This window comes from Phocoena phocoena, chromosome 14 (assembly GCF_963924675.1).
Source record: "Phocoena phocoena chromosome 14, mPhoPho1.1, whole genome shotgun sequence".
Lineage (NCBI taxonomy): Eukaryota > Metazoa > Chordata > Mammalia > Artiodactyla > Phocoenidae > Phocoena > Phocoena phocoena.
The window spans coordinates 31,537,542-31,544,444 of NC_089232.1; the positions used below are offsets into that span (position 1 = coordinate 31,537,542).

At 40.0% G+C, this 6,903-nt stretch overlaps 1 pseudogene; it reads left to right on the forward strand.

The window, feature by feature from the left end:
- Positions 1 to 4,022: 4,022 nt before the first annotated feature.
- On the forward strand, positions 4,023 to 5,438 carry LOC136133461 (elongation factor 1-alpha 1 pseudogene; annotated as a pseudogene).
- The last annotated feature ends 1,465 nt before the right edge of the window (positions 5,439 to 6,903 follow it).

Here is a 6,903-nt window from a genome sequence, read left to right on the forward strand (position 1 = left end):
TGTAGCAACATGGACGGACTTGGAGGGTATTATGCTAAGTCAAATAAGTCAGACAGAGAAAGACAAATATTGTATGGTGTCATTTACATGTGGGATCTAAAAAATACAACAGGGACTTCCCTGGTGGTGCAGTGGTCGAGAATCCGCCTGCCAATGCAGGGGACACGGGTTCGATCCCTGGTCCGAGAAGATCCCACATGCTGCGGAGCAACTAAGCCCATGCCCCACAACTACTGAGCCTGCCCTCTAGAGCCTGAGAGCCATAGTTACTGAAGCCCACGCACCTAGAGCCCTGCAACAAGAGAAGCCACCACAAATGAGAAGCCTGCGCACCACAACGAAGAGTAGCCCCCACTCTCCACAACTAGACAAAGCCTGCGCGCAGCAACGAAGACCCAATGCAGCCCCCCAAAATAAAATTAAATAAAGTTTATTTAAAAAAATACAACAAACTAGTGAATATAACAAAAAAGAAGCAGACTCACGGATACAGAGAATGAATTAGTGGCTACCAGTAGGGACAGGGAAGGGGGAAGGGGGAAGGGGCAATATAGGGGTAGGGGATTAAGAGGTACAAACTACTAGGTATAAAATAAGCTATACGTGTTTATATTGTGCAACATGGGGAACATAGCCAATATTTTATAATAATATAAATGGGATATAACCTTTTAAAAGTGTGACTATTGTACACCAGTAACTTATATAATATTGTACATCAACCATACTTCGATTTTTTAAAAAATGGGTTGTTTGGTCTTTATTATTGGTTTGTAAGGGTTTTAAAAAATATTCTGGATAGGGAGTTCCCTGGAGATCCAGTGGTTAGGACTCGGCGCTTTCACTGCCAGGGCCTGGGTTCAATCCCTGGTCGGGGAAGTAAGATCCCGCAAGCTGCGTGGCGTGACCAAAAATAAAAAATTCTAGATACAAGTTCTTTATCAGATACATATTTTGCCTATGGAAATAACCCAAAATACAGACAAAGAGTCATTCATGAGGTTTTTCACATCAATGTTATTTACAATTGTGATGAAATTGGAAATAAGTTACAATCTAATAAAAGGGAAACTGTTCACTTCTTTACGATTCAAAGGAATATTTTACAGCTATTTATTAATATTAAAAATGTAAAGACATAGAAACCTGCTTTTGATATAATTTTAGGCAGAAAATAAAATTATGTATAATATCAGCTATGCATTAAGAAAGCCTGGAAGTATATGCCAAAGCAATGAGGGTAACACTGTCTAACTGGTAAGATTATGGCTGGTGTTGAGATTCTCGATACTTTTCCAAACTTTTCAAGATTGATATGGAAAGCCTTAGTTAAACAAGAAAAAACATCTCATAAAGAGGTAAATGGTTAACACAGTGGTTGGTGCTTCCTTTACATGCTCACCTAGACTGAGGCATGACTTGTGATACCATTAATAACCAGGTGGGTTAGTCAATAGCATAGCAGACCAGCCAAAAGCTTTGAGCTGTAATTCCAGCTCTGCCCTTGAACTTCAGGCTGTTTTTCACTCCTGTTTAAAATGGGACTCAGAACTGTGAAGTACTTAGCAAGACTGCCATGTAGCTTTCTGGGGAACTGCTTCCCAGGTATGTACTCTCAAATATGCAACAGCTCTTGAGATTTGTTCAGTGACTTGGGAAGATAATCTTGAGAAGTCAGGCATGCCTTTAATATTTAGAAAAGAGAGCCTCTGTGCTTCTGCCGATACACAGATACAAAGAGCTGGAGGGCAAGCAATAGGGGTAGTTAAGGAGAAAAGCCTTGGGTTGAAGAAAATATTGGAGGCAAGAAGAGAAAGACAAGGGTGAAAAGAGGAAATGGACGAAAGAATTGAGAACCCAAGAAAATAAGTCTCTGGACTGAGAACTGTCATACTTTGAATAAGAATTTTGTAGCTACATTTTGCACCTGTAAAGTCTTACTCTGTAAACGATTTGTATCCTTTTACTCATTTTCCTTTCTAGTTCTACAGCTATTTATGTCATCCTCTGGAGACTGGAAAGAGAGGACAATTACTACTGGGTTTACTGAGAGGAAGGAATTTAAGGTGCTTCTATAGGAATGACTCTCATAAGAAGGCAGTTTCCTAAGGCAACATATTTTGTCAAGATGAGTGATTCAGCTCATATCAGAGATATTTTTGAACCTGGTCAATTACTTTACCTAAGGCAGCCACACTATATATGTTTGCTGATGTGTAACTCATGAAACCAAGAAATAATATTCAAATGATTATTTAGAAGATCAAATAGAGGGTTTTAAAAAAAATTGGTAGCCAACAAAATCTAGCCAAAATTCTTTTTTGAAACTTGATAATATGGAAATGCAAAGGGCCTAGAATAACGCACACAATCTTGAAGAAATACAAAGTGGGAGGACTTACTCTACTGTACATTACATATATTATAAATAATTGTGTCACAAGGATGGACATACCGACCAATGAAATAGAGTATAAATCCATAAGAAGATCCATGCCTATGTGGATATTTTATTTATGACAAAAGAGACACTGCAAAGCATTAAAGAAAAGATAATCTTTTCAATAAATGGTGCTGGGAGCATTGAATAAATTATGTGGAGAAACTTGACACCTACCTCATACTATACATGAAAATTCATTCCATCCCCATGCACTTGGAGTCCATGAGCCAAAGGGATATGCAAAGATGCTTAAACATTTCAGGGCTGGTTTCTCTGTTCATATCCAGTTCTGGTGCTTAGGAACAGGGACCCATGCTGATGCCCAAGGGCAAAAAGCCCCACTTCCTTTAAGGAAGGGGGCAAGCCTGACCCTGATGCCCAGTAAGGGGCAACCCTGGGCTTTTTGTTTTTCATGCTTTTCTTTTTGTTGGCCTTGTGCTGAGTTTGTTTACAAAAGATGTATTTTGTTTAACCAAATATTAAAAATGGAAAACTCGGTACATTAAAAAATTCATTCTAGATGTATCATAGACTTAAATGTAAAAGGCTAAATAAAGCTTCTAAAGGAAGAAGAGCTTCATGACTTCAAGATAAGAAAAGATTTTTAATAAGTACTAATCATAAAGAAAAAGATCATTTGAGTACATTAAAATTTAAAACCTCATTAAAGGCAAGGAAAGACATTTAAAATAGGAGACAAAAAGAACTGATCATAAAGAAAAAGACTGATAAAGTTGAGATTAATTTAACATTGGTATAAATACTTTCCATTTATTAAATGATACAGAATATGCAGAAAATATTTGCAAACCTGTAACCTACAAAGAGCTCATGTATGAAATACATAAAGAAATCCTATAAACCAATAAGAAAATGACAGTCAACCCAGAAGAAAAATGGGCAAAAGATTTGAACAGATGCTTCTGGGGAAAAAAAAGGATATCCAATGGACAATAAACATATGAAAAGATACTTAACATCCCTAATAATTAGAGAAATGCAAATAAAAACTGTAACCAGACATCATTATATACCCACCAGAATGGCTAAAATTAAAAGACCAGCACTACCAGGTGTTGGTGAGGATGTGGACAGCAGATACTCTTATATGGTGCTGGAAGACTGCAGATTGGTGCAACACTTTGGAAAATTTTTTATAGTATTTAATAAAGTTGAAGGTACATATAAATTTTTACCCAGCAATGCCATTTATAAGAATATACCCAATAAAAATATGATTACATGTTCTTTTTTTTTGGTACATGGGCCTCTCACTGTTGTGGCCTCTCCCGTTGCAGAGCACAGGCTCCGGATGCACAGGCTCAGCGGCCATGGCTCACGGGCCCAGCCGCTCCGTGGCATGCGGGATCTTCCCGGACCGGGGCACGAACCCGTGTCCCCTGCATCGGCAGGCGGACTCTCAACCACTGCGTCACCGGGGAAGCCCCTGGGTGAATCTTAAAAACATATTGTTGAGTAGAAGAGGCCAGATCCATAAGAATATATATTAGCTTTTTTCCCAACGGGTTTGCCACCAGGACACGAGTGTCCTAAAAACCTAAGCAAAACCTAAGCAAAAATGGGAAAGGAGAAGACCCACATCAACATCGTTGTCATTGGACACGTAGATTAGGGGAAGTCTACCACTACTGGCCATCTGCTCTACACGTGTGATGGGATAGACAAGAGAACCATTGAAAAGTTCGAGAAGGAGGCTGCTGAGATGGGAAAGGGCTCCTTCAAGTATGCCTGGGTCTTGGACAAACTGAAAGCTGAACGCGAGAGTGGTATCAGCATTGATATCTCCCTACGGAAATTCAAGACCAGCAAGTACTATGTGACCATCATTGATGTCCCAGAACACAGAGACTTCATCAAAAACATGATTACAGGCACATGCCAGGCTGACTGTGCTGTCTTGATTGTTGCTGCTGGTGTTGGTGAATTTGAAGCAGGTATTTCCAAGAATGGGCAGACCTGTGAGGATGCCCTTCTGGCCTACATTCTGGCCACACCCTGGGTGTGAAACAACTAATTGTTGGAGTTAACAAAATGCATTCCACTGAGCCACCCTACAGCCAGAAGAGATAGAAGGAAATTGTTAAGGAAGTCAGCATCTACATTAAGAAAATTGGCTACAAACCCGACACAGTAGCATTTGTGCTAATTTCTGGCTGGAATGGTGTCAACATACAACCATTCCAACATGCTGGAGCCAAGTGCTAACATGCCTTGGTTCAAGGGGTGGAAAGTCACCCATAAAGATGGCAATGCCAGTAGAACCACACTGCTTGAAGCTCTGGATTGCATCCTGCCACCAACTCGCCCAACTGACAAGCCCTTGTGTTTGCCCCTCCAGAACATCTACAAAATTGGTGGTATTGGCACTGTCCCTGTGGGTCAAGTGGAGACTGGTGTTCTCAAACATGGCATGGTGGTCACCTTTGCTCCAGTCAAAGTGACAACTGAAGTGAAGTCTGTTGAAATGCACCATGAAGTTTTGGGTGAAGCCCTTCCTGGGGACAATGTGGGCTTCAATGTCAAGAATGTGTCTGTCAAAGATGTTCGTCATGACAATGTAGCTGGTGACAGCAAAAATGACCCACCAATGGAAGCAGCTGTCTTCACAGTTCAGGTGATTATCTTGAACCATCCAGGCCAAAGCAGTGCTGGATGTGCACGTGTGCTGGATTGTCACACAGCTCACATTGCTTGCAAGTTCGCTGAGTTGAAGGAGAAGATTGATGGCCATTCTGGGAAAAAGCTGGAAGATGGCCCCAAATTCTTGAAATCTGATAATGCTGCCATCGTTGATATGGTTCCTGGCAAACCCATGTGTGTTGAGAGCTTCTCTGACTATCCTCCTTTGGGCTGTTGTGCTGTTCGTGACATGAGACAGACGGTTGCTGTGGGTGTCATCAAAGCAGTGGACAAGAAGGGAGCTGGAGCTGGCAAGGTCACCAAGTCTACGCAGAAAGCTCATAAGGCTAAATGAATATTATCCTCAATACCTGCCACCACACTCTTAATCAGTGGTGGAAGAATGGTCTCAGAACTGTTTGTCTCAATTGGACATTTAAGTTTAATAGCAAAAGACTGGTTAATGATAACAATGCATTGTAAAACCTTCAGAAGGAAAGGAGAATGTTTTGTGGACCATTTGTTTTGTTTGTGGCAGTTTTAAGTTATTAGTTTTTAAAATCAGTACTTTTTAATGGAAACAACTTGACCAAAAATCTCTCAGAGAGGGCTTCCCTGGTGGCGCAGTGGTTGAGAGTCCGCCTGCCGATGCAGGGGACACGGGTTCGTGCCCCGGTCCGGGAAGATCCCACATGCCGCGGAGCGGGTAGGCTCGTGAGCCGTGGCCGCTGAGCCTGCGCATCCGGACTTGTGCTCCGCAACGGGACAGACCACAACAGTGAGAGGCCTGCGTACCGCAAAAAAAGAAAAAAAAAATCTCTCACAGAATTTGAGACCCATTAAAAAAGTTTAATGAGAAAAAAAAGAATACATGTTATATAATTCCATTTATATAAAGTTTAAATACAGGTCAAACCAAACTATACTGCTTAGGGTTCCATGCTTAGGAGAAAAACTACAATGAGAAACAAGGAAATAATTATCACAGAAGTTAAGGTAATAATTATCTTTCAAAACAGAAAGAGTAGTGATTAGGGGGAATCACTTTTGGGATTTCTGGAATATTGGCAATTTTGTATTTCTTGACCTGTGTGTTGCTTTGTGAAATGTCATCAAGCTGTTTCGTAAACTTCACTGTTTGTCTGTTAGACTGGCCCAAGAAGAAATAGAAAAATTGAATAAACCAATATCCATAGAAGAAACTGAAACGGTAGCCAAAGATCTACTTCCTAAAAGAAATCAGATCCTATAACTCTATGATTAGATTCTATGAAACTTTTAAGGAACAAATATTTCCTACCTTATCCAACTCTTCCCGTGCTAGCATAACTCACATCAGAACTAAATTTAAAAGCAGAAGAAATTTAAAATAATAAGCTCATTTATAAAAAGATACCAAGATTCTAAATAAAATACTAGCAAATTGAATCTTGCAATTCATTAAAAGAATAATTATCATGACCCAGGATTGAAAGGATATTTTAACACCAGAATATCAAGAATTCTACTAACTAGAAGGATGATGTGAGCATGAACTTAGTAGATGCCACAAGATCATTTATGTGTGGTATAGCCATGCAATGGGATATCATTCAGCCATAAAAAAGGAATGATGTACTGATACATGATACAACGTGGAGGAATCTTGAAAACATGCTTAGTGAAAGAAGCCATGCACAAAAGTCCACATACAGGCATACCTTGGAGATACTGCAGGTTCAGTTGTAGACTACCTCAATAAAGCGAGTCACAGGAATTTTTTGGTTTCCCAGTACACATAAAAATTATGTTTACACAGTACTGTAGTCTAATAAGTGTGC